At 44.9% G+C, this 9,945-nt stretch overlaps 1 protein-coding gene and 1 long non-coding RNA gene across 9 annotated transcripts in view; both read right to left on the bottom strand.

Annotated features, from left to right (window-relative positions):
• Window positions 1–248: 248 nt before the first annotated feature.
• Window positions 249–7,544, bottom strand: LOC131836086 (uncharacterized). Of its 4 annotated transcripts, none has more exons than XR_009355504.1 (6): window positions 7,351–7,544; window positions 4,965–5,016; window positions 2,345–2,448; window positions 1,424–1,506; window positions 849–1,042; window positions 249–573 (listed from the first exon to the last, which is right to left on the bottom strand). It is a non-coding gene; the product is annotated as an uncharacterized LOC131836086 (long non-coding RNA). The 4 variants fall into 4 exon arrangements; XR_009355505.1 differs by lacking the exon at window positions 7,351–7,544 and adding an exon at window positions 7,229–7,344; XR_009355506.1 differs by lacking the exon at window positions 7,351–7,544 and adding an exon at window positions 7,082–7,216.
• A 2,146-nt stretch (window positions 7,545–9,690) lies between these two features.
• The window catches only part of MEIS2 (Meis homeobox 2), a 208,580-nt gene continuing 208,325 nt past the window's right edge, over window positions 9,691–9,945 (bottom strand). For all 5 annotated transcript variants that reach the window (XM_059181115.1, XM_059181113.1, XM_059181116.1 and 2 more), the window contains one exon: window positions 9,691–9,945. This exon is cut by the window's right edge and continues 1,174 nt beyond it. The gene's annotated coding sequence lies outside the window, so the exon portion shown is untranslated.

The following is a 9,945-nucleotide window of genomic DNA, read 5'->3' on the forward strand; positions in this document are numbered from 1 at the left end:
AGAAAATAAAGCAAAAGCACCTTCGCCGTTGTTTTAACATTTAGTTCTCATCAAATGTAGATGCATCATTCGATTTCTTTTTCCTGTGTAGCAAAAGGCAAGGAAATCAGAAACAAACAGCAGCTTTCTAACAGCAGGAAATCCAAGACTTTCGGGAAGGTTTTCGTCTCTCTTGTCTTCCCCCTCTTTCTTCTTAAAGCAAAACAAAAGCAAAGATAAAGAAGGAAGAAACACCATTCCTCACAGAGAGTTTATTTTGTTGCCACAATACAGGGGTGGAGACAGTTAACGGCTTTTTGAAATGATAATGCTTAGTGATCCCATTCATTTAATCATAATCTTCAAGTGGTTTAAGATTAATGGCCAGAGGTGTCTTCAGTCTCTTCCTAAGGACCTTTGCATTAATTTACGTAGAACATTGACCAGACTGTCAGTGTCTCCAAATTTCATTAAGTCAAACTGAGACAAATACAATGAGATGTTCCCATTTTCTTCATCTGTGAGAATTTCTTACTGGAAATGTCTCTGCTCGGATTCAACTGCACTGGGGACACCTGCTTTCTTTTCTTTATTCTGGATAGATAAATACAGATATATAAAATGTGTGTTTTATAGATACATAGGTATTTACCTGAACCAATATTGTTTGCAGATAGCTTCCCTTCCACTTCAGAGCTTAATGAAGACCTTTCCAAAAGTCAACTTCAGTGGCAGGTAGCAGGTTCTGCTGCCCCCCAAGACCAGGATTTATATTTAAGGGAAGTTTGAACTCCCTGAACTTTTTCACAACCGACCCCAAAAATAATCATAATAATGAGAACAACTTGGAGTATAAATATTTAATTTACCTCGGTTGTCACACTAGCCCCAGTAAGTCTTCAAATCACACCCCGACTGGAGGCAGCCCTTCCCGGGCGCGAAGACCGGGGCCGCCTCTGCCTCGCGCTAGGAGCGCTCCTTCCCTGACGTCCTCTAGTCCCCGACCCGGTTCGGAGCATCCCCCAAAGAGGAGGGGTTGGAGAAGATGTGACACAGGGCGGTTCTAGGGAGAAGCGAGGGGAAAGAGCGGATTCTTCAAAGAGGAGCTCCGGGTAGCCTGGCGAGAGATGAGCGCGTCGGGAGACCTACCTTTCCCCTGCCGCCCTCCCTGCCTTCCCCGGCGCCTCATTTCTGAGCGCAGTTTCCACAAAATCCCGAAATCCGGTAACTTGAAAAAGCAGACCCCCCCCCCCCCACTCCCTACACTCTAAAGTTGTTCCTCCTCGCAGATCCACACTCTGGGGGGGTAGAGGGGGAGTGGTCCTAGCTGTGGTCAGAAGACTTTCCCGAGTCGGGGCTGCTTTGCCAGCGCCTCTCTCGGGAGTAGAGACGGGCGGGGACGCGGCCGCGCCTGCCAGCCGGAGCCTGCCCCGGCTCGCGCTACCTGTGCGCCCTCGCCTTCCAGGGGTCCGGAGTCCGCGCCGAGTAACTGGCAAACCCAGAAGACGCCTGTGCGCGCCACGACGGCTGAAAAAATAACCAGACACTCTCAAACCGTGCGAGTCTCACACTTGCACTGGACGTGAAGCACTAGAGGACGATCAAGTGTCAAAGACATTGGCGGTTTATTTGGGGGGCACTTCAGCTACCCTTTCCGTTTCCAGCAAAATTGAGAAGCACCGGGGAAGAAAGACTGGGAACACGAGGGGAAAGACCGTGTGTGTGTGTGTGTGTGTGTGTGCATAGGTAGAGAAAGAGGTGACAACTTTTTAAACACATTCTCTAATTTGGGGGGAAAGAAACAGTCGAGGACCAGTATTTCTTTGCAGTGTAGGGAAGGGTCGTTCAAGACGAGGTGCTGAATTCCGACAGTGAGTCTTCGGGACTTTACTGAAATCGTGGGAGTTCCCTGGGAGTTTTGTTTTGCGAAGCTGCAAACTATTGTTTTGTATTAACCCCTCTCCCCAATCAGAGATCCATTTAAAAATAATAATAACTTCTACAGCCTCTATTAAACACGTTTCCTTAGACTTAGAGTCTGCAGTTTGACAGAAACAAACAAATCACAGCAAAAACAAAAACAAAAACAAAGGAAAGAATTTAGAGAAAGAAAAGGTGTCCCTTTCCCAGTCAATTGATAGTTTATTCCCCGGAGGCCAAGTGAAGGTTGGGGTTTCTTCATACTTTTATTATTTTTAATCATTTATTCATTTAAATGCTCAGCCTTGGCAAGCTATTCCCCTGCCGCGGGGTTTTGCTGCAGAGCCGAGGTGGGGATGGTGAAAAGGGAATCAGTACTGGGGATGGGGTTTCGGAGGGGGGTGGCGCAAAAAACCACGATTTGCTTCGCAGGGGGCTGACCCACCGCCGTCTACTCCGCTCGCCAGCAGGGGGCGCTCTGATGTTATATGTGAACGAGACAGCCCAGCCGCTCAGAGCTCCGAGGACCGGTTTTGCAGTTTCGCGCAGCTGCAAAAGGAAGGGGAGGAGGGATTGAAGGTCCAAAACCCTCAACAGCTATTCCATTTGGGTTTTTTGCCCTCTGTTCGGAAATGTACCTACACCTCACTTTCCCTGCCTCGCTCACTGCAACCCCCTCCCCACCAACCTCTTTCATCAGCATCTATGCAGCTCCTGTGTAATCTCTCTCCCTGGCTTTGAAATATACATTAATGCAACTTATTAAATGCGACGATGAATAGTCAACATTTTTTTCGCCTGTTAGTTCCGCTGATCCAAGCAGGATTTATTTGCAGATCTCACATCCCGGAGCCATAATGCTTGATTTTTTTTTCCCCCCTTTAAATAAAATTGGTCAAATGTTGACAACCTTTAAGCCAATCTAACACTCAAGATTAGTGATGGGAAACTAATGAGAAAATATCAGATCGCCCGGCCCGAGGGCTGCCAATTAAATCTTCGCTGATTGAAAAATAAAAGCGGACTTGGGGTGTGAGCCCAGCTCAACTTCAACTATTAATTTAACATGTTGCCGGGGTCTGTGCCTTCTCTCCTCTCAACTGCTTCCCGTAACACAGCTTCCTCTTCTCTCATCCTTCAACCTAAAAGCCAAATGTTATTTCTCGGAATATTTCAAGAGGTCCAAATCAGGATGATCCTTTCTTACACGGTAAATATTAGGCCTGTAAGCAATATGATTTAACTAATTAGAAAATTTACATCATTAAGTCTCAGGGAGAGAAAAAAGAGAAACAAATCTGCCAGTCATTTTAAAGGAGACAGGCACTATTGAAGTGTGAAGAAATCGGCTCTAATTCAAAAAGGCAATCGGGCAGAAAAAGCCCTCAACATTACCCTGCTAGTTATTAATCAGAAAGGGCTCTCTCCCCCCACCCTACCCTCCTCCTCTCAGCACTTAGTTTAAGTTCGGTTTTTTTGCCAGTGGCCCATGTCATATTTATATTGAGGTTTTTGTCCGCTAAAGGATTAAAACTTGAAAATGTTTCAATATGAAGAAAACAGAATCCTCAAAGGGAAAAATATTCGCAGGATCACCTCTCTTCCAGACAAGCAAACCTGTTGTGATCAGCAATTCTCACCCCTCCTCCTTTATTTTTTTCCCCCATTCTTTCATTTTTTTCCTTCCCATTAAGTTCCTATTTTGAAACCTGCTTGGTGAGAACTAGATAGTCTTTGTGTTCTGCTCCCCTCCCCCTCCGTTCTTACACCCCTCCTTCCTCCAAAGCAAGAAACTTACACTGAAAGCTGAAAAGTACAAATACATTAACAAAGCCCCACTCACTTGACAAAAAGGCCAGGGTCTAGGCTTACACATCAGGCATCTAAGCAAAGGGGGATCAGTTGGGTGGGGCTACAGACAAAAGATGATGAACTAGAAATTTCCCCCATCTATGTATAATATTTGATGGTGTGGTTAAAGCGGGGAAAGACAGGTAGGTGTGAATAATTTTAAAGTGCACTGTGGTGCTGGGCGGCTTTTTCTCCATTCCCCACTTCTCTATTGAGTTTAAAACAGCAGCCTCATTATATCTAGGTGCCCCTTCCCATCATACTCTTACTCAAGCCCTTGATACACCACACACATAGCCCTCTCCCCAGTCTTCACATTCTCAGCAAATTAACTGAAGGGGGGAACTAACTGCAAAGGAACTTTAAGAGCAGCTCTATTTGGAAACTCGGGCCCTTCCTGGCATCTCGGAGGACTTGTTCCTAAGCAGACACTGGGTTAAAAAAAGAAGAAGAAGAAATTAATAGCAAGCCTTAGATATTCGATTTCCCTTCATTATTATTTCTTTTTAAATTACAAAGAGGTCTCAAAGGCTCATTTTTCCGCCTTAGCCCATTCTCCTCTTCTTAGGTTCCATTCTAGCCTCATTTTCTTATCTTTCTCTCTGTCTTACATCCTGAAAGTTTCACTACGTTGCTTCCTACCAAATCCCTGGGCCTGGAATTCTCAAGTCAGGGCTTCTGTGGGCCTGGGGCAGCTCCCCAACGTTAGTTCAATGCCATTCTCCACTTTACCAGATTTCAGCTTTGCAGGAGAGAGCAGTAGCAGACCTGGGCTATTAACACACCACAGTTAATTCTCTGCGGGAACTTTTACTAGGTGGGACGTGTGGAAGGAGAAAACATCTGTAAACAGTGAGCGCTCCTGAGGGTAGGGAATGAGCTCTGACACAGAGGTCAGAACACATATAAAATATGGGAGAATTTGTGAAAGAGTTCAGAGTTAAATTTTGGCTAAATAAGGAGAGGAAGGAGAAAGGGGGGGGGGGGATGCTGGAAAGAGTCTAGCATGCTCCCCCAAATGCTGCTGCTTTCCTGGCCATCACAGAGCAGATGGGAGTCGAACGTGCACCTCTTTGAAAAAGATTAGAGTAAAATGGACACTTCTGTCACTTTCAGGAGGCAGGACACAGAGAGGTGAAAATATACAAGACAATGGCCTCTGGCGCTGGAGGGCTCCCCACCCTGTGCCCCGTCCCTCTCGGAACACTCCTTACCTTTGTTGCTGGGATTTGATCTGACACACTGGATATTCCTGGTCTAGGTTCTCTGGGAGGAAAAAGACCATGAGAATCAACCGGTCTCTTGCATCTACACCCAAGCCAAGAAGCATTACAATGAAATTTACAGCGCCTTTAACAACTCGCAAGTAAAGCATTAAAATTCTCTTTAATTGAGAAAATATTGATTTTTAAGTGTAGAAAAGGCAAAATCGTAATTTAGCTGCAAACTTTCAGGCGAGAATATAGCGTATTATGTCGCCGTATTATGGATCGACCCTTTATACCCATGCAATATCACATCTTTAATTGCGCTACTTTATGAAGTGATAAAGACAAAAGATAACCCGACTTTAGCAAAGGCTAAACAAAAAAGAGAGGACCTAGAGTAATTTCCTTTTCCAGTTATTTACAAAAGAATTGTCTCTTTTTTTTTTTTTTGAAGCAGAAAAAAAAAAATGCCCAAAGGGGAGGAAAGAAATAAAAAGAACGGAAAACCACAGACTAGTCTAAAAGCAACTCACATTAGTAAATCCGTTGATATTCTTTAGCAAAGGAGGAATCAAGCCAACGCATTTTGAGAAAATGCATTCACGGGCAAAATTGCATCCTCCTTTAAACGAAACAAACCTGGGTCTATTTTCTTACTTTACTCCCAGTCCTTTTGGGGGGGAGGGGGGCAGAATCCATTGGTGGATAGGAAAGGGAAAGAAAAATCAGGCTTTCTATGTTATTTCTGTATCGGTTTTTGGTATTATAGAGGAGTAAAGAAGTTTTTGTGTGGTGGTTTTTCATTGATCAGTCACTCTGAGCTAATGTAATTATCCTCATCAATAGGAGGCTGCAGAGAGAATCATTATGTGGGTGACATTGATAAATGATCGCCCAGGAACGGCCCTCTCGCGGGCAGCCCCCCACATCTGACCCTCCCACACACACAATGTAGTCATAGAAACACCTAGAGAACCTCGAGCACCGCCGTGAAGGGGCAAGAGAGGGAAGAAAAGCCTCGGGCGGCCGAGGTGGGGGCGGGGGCGACCGGGGGCGGCCAGTCCCAGCTCCAAACCAGTCCCAACGACAAAAACAGCCAACCGCGGGGAGCGAGGAGGGCGTTGCGGCTGGGAGAATCCTCCTTCACAGCAGCGAACCCTCCCACAGTTGCTCACAACAAAGTGAAAATCCGCCCTCCAGACGGACCCATTCCTCCACACCTTTTCCCATGTGCGACCTCACCACCAACAACATCTGATGTTTGCCGAGACACACATTCAAATAGGTTCCTCCAAAGGAGTTAAATCATTAGGTTACGAAACCTGTAGGCATCTCATTCTCACTCGGGTTCCCCGTTCAAAAAAACCCCAAACCAACCAACCAAACCCATCTGAACAAAGGCAGCAGCTGGGTGCCCCCCCCCCCGAGATGCCCCCCCCCCCCGTTTTTCACCGGGCGACCCCTTCCTTCCTTTCTCAACATCTCCTAACTCGGAGCCTCTGTTGATGAGATAATGGATTTTGCGGTTGTTCCTGTCGGGGGTGGTGCTGGGGGGAAGCCTACCGAACCCCATGTTTTCATCTTTTGACTGTTTTATTTAAGCCAATGGGAAAGTATTGAGAGCAGTAATTGATTCATAATGATCTATAAATCGATGTGGGAAAGCGGGGGTGGGGGTGGGAGTGGAGGTGTGCAAAGAGTAAGGGGTGGGGGAGCGATGCTGTTTATTTATTTTATTTCCAAAGCTTCAACTAAAGTAGCTTTGACACTGTTGGGGCTGGAGGGGAGGAGCTGTTGGGCTCTGCTGGATCATCCATCATCGCTGTCACCCAGAGTCTGCCCCGAGGAGCCGTAGACGCAATCTCCCTTCTGTCTCTACACCGAAACTATTAATATTAAAACCTCCCTTCAAACAGTGCCCCGACGGTCTCCATTCTCATCACGGTCTGACCGGCCTCCCCCGTCAGACCTGGTTTCCCCCCCTCCCCGCGCCCCGCAGCTCCGTCCCAGCCCCGGCCCCGCGGAGGGAGCTCGACGACGCGTGCGACACCCCGAGTGGATGACTGCCACCGTGAGGGGCCCCCTCCCGCCGCCCCCCATCAATTGGAAGCGCGTTGGTCTACCTCTAACACCGCGCAAAGGGAAGGCCGGGGGAGGGCAGGGGCAGCGGACGAGGAGGGGGAGAGCCTGCCCACCCCCGCCGCCCCGGCCCGCCCCGGCCCGCCCCGGCGCAGCCTCCTCCCGGCCTCGGGGCGCGCACACGTCCGCACCGAGCCTGCTCCTGGGGCGGCGGCGGCGGCCCGGCGGAGCTGCGGGGCGAGGGCCCCTCGGCCGCGTCCGGACACCAGCCCTTCCAACACGGTGGCTACTTGCGGCAGAGCAGCCTCCTTACCAAACGGCTGGCCTGCAAGACTAATGGGGAACTTGCGGGGATCCGGGTCTAGTCCCTTTGAAGGAAGGTCCCTCCTCCGACAGCTGTTAGAGATATTAGCCACATTTCCCTTCCCAAACCTGCTCCGGGTTAACAGGCCCACGGGGGGGGGGGGTGAGGGGGGGCAAGGAGGCCAGGAGGGTCCTGAGGTCCCTTCCTCACCAATCTAACTAGGGGGAGCTGCAGAGAATTGGGGGGCGGGGGGCACGCGGACCTGGAAGTGCTGACCTGGGTGGTGGGAGGGAAATGGGGTGGATGGAAGACACAGACTTTCCTGGTCTTTTCTTTTTCCGTTTAAATGTGGCTTCTTGCTCAATTCCCAACCCTTAACAGATGGCGACTGCAGTTCTCTCAGAATCTCTTAAAGAAAGGGAAACCTTTGGAATTTATTTCTGCTTTTGCTTTTCCATATAAATAAAAAGTGTTTTTATGTTACTCTTGTTTTGGAGAACATAAGCAATTTTATTCAGACTACAGTATTTCCTTTAACACTATATGGTTGTCAAAACACCATTCCCAGTTTCTTTGCTTTTGACAGCTGAGTCTTTCTTAAATATACCCAAATCGGAACTCTTTATACTAAATAGTAAACCCGAGATAGGAGCAAATGCCTTCTGAGGTGGTATATAAAAAAAAAAGCATTATAAAAATTGGACAACTCTACTACCTCTTGGTCTTAGCATATGGGGGTGGAGGGAGAAAATACAAACAAGTATTATTACAATTATCTCCAAATATTGAAGAAGGTTAAGGTTAACATGATTTATATGAGGATCTAAGCCTGACATGATTTTATTCACTAAAACGAAGGGTAGAAAGCTTTGGGATCTCAACTTTGACGAAATAGCTTAATAATACTTTAATTAAATACTTCCTAAACACGAACCATTACCAAGTAAACTCTGCAGCATTAATGTACTGAGAGGAAAGGAAGAAAAACTTCTCCAAACATATTTTTTTCTCCAGCGGATGTGAGTTAATTTGTAAATACAGACCTTTACCTAAAAGCATTTAAAGTAAAAATATACAAATATTTAAATTTAAATTTTGCAAAAAGACTCCTTGTATGCTGGGAAAACAAAAGGGAGAGGGAAGCTCTTTTCCAAGTGGCATAGAATTATTCCATTAATGACCAACAATCAGCTTGTGTCAGAAGTGTTATTTTTACATTGAAAAAGCAGCCTATCAATTAAGCTGATAGATGTGTTTATAAAAAAAAAATCTACCTAACTAAAAAAAAAAAATACAAAACAATAGAAATTTATTTCCTTGTTTCTTTATATACAACTTCCATTGATGTTTTCTGCAATGGGAAGATGGCAGAAGTCCAAGTGAGACACAAACTTGGATTTCCAAGCTGGTGAACTATTTCCCCATCAACCTGACATCACAGAACTAGTTTTATGATATTATTTCTTCTACACATAGGGTTAAAAATGTAGGTGTTTCAAAATTCCAGGAATAGTGTATTTATTTTAAAAATTGAGGGGGCATGCAAATACCTCACACTTTTTTTTTCACTTTGCACACTTTATCAGGCATTGTTTGTACAGTACCAGCAAGCCAGTAACAGATTTCTAGGAATGTTGTGTGATACTCTGAAAATGGCATTATATTGCCTGTTTGCTGTTTAGAAAAAAATTTACGTTTAGTCATCCAATTCATCACACTAGAGTGTCTGCACGTGGAGGTGTCTGAAATAAAAAGACATCATAACAAAATTTATATTAAATATTAATGATTAAGTAATCTTTTCAACTCAGGATTTCAAACTCCATAGAAGTTGTTTACTCATCTATGAACATCTATATGTAAATTTTAATTTACATATTCAACAGTATTTTAGTAAGTAAGAGAAAAAACACAGGCAGATGAATTATCTTTGAGCACAGACGTTATTTCTTATGATGTAAAATTAACCCTGAAAAAGCCCCTTATTCTGACAGAGGATGAACATGGAAAGCTTTATCAGAAAGTACTTTTTTCAACATCATGCATCTAAAAAGGAGGTTAGACATATTGAATGAAGGTAATCTTTCAACCCAGCTCATCGCACAACACACACACACACACACACACACGCACACGCAAATTCATACCTTTAGAAGTTCTCTGCTGGTGGAATTTCTAAGCTAAATATACTAACCACTACAGAAGGTTCCCTTAAAAATTATTGGTGAGTTTCGAATATGGCCAACTTCTGGGGAACGAAACCACTACCTACTTGTAATACGGTAGAGAGAGTAGGCACTATGCAACCTTGCCTTAAAACTATGAAAAACACAAAAGCCTAACAAAAAATCAAAAATGAAATATTTATTACCGCATTTTGTGACTTAACACCTTTTTTTTTTTAACATAACGTCACAGTCCTCATACAAGTATTTTAATGTAAATTTGACAAAGCTTAAAGGTAACAGCATTTTCTTCTAGTGAGGAACACGTGCTGAGAAAAGAATTCATGGACATACAATACCAATTCCACAGCAGATCTGATACTAGCAAAAACATTCTTTTTTTTTTTTTCAATTGAGGTAAACACATAGAATATCTAAC

Source organism: Mustela lutreola, chromosome 7 (assembly GCF_030435805.1).
Source record: "Mustela lutreola isolate mMusLut2 chromosome 7, mMusLut2.pri, whole genome shotgun sequence".
NCBI lineage: Eukaryota > Metazoa > Chordata > Mammalia > Carnivora > Mustelidae > Mustela > Mustela lutreola.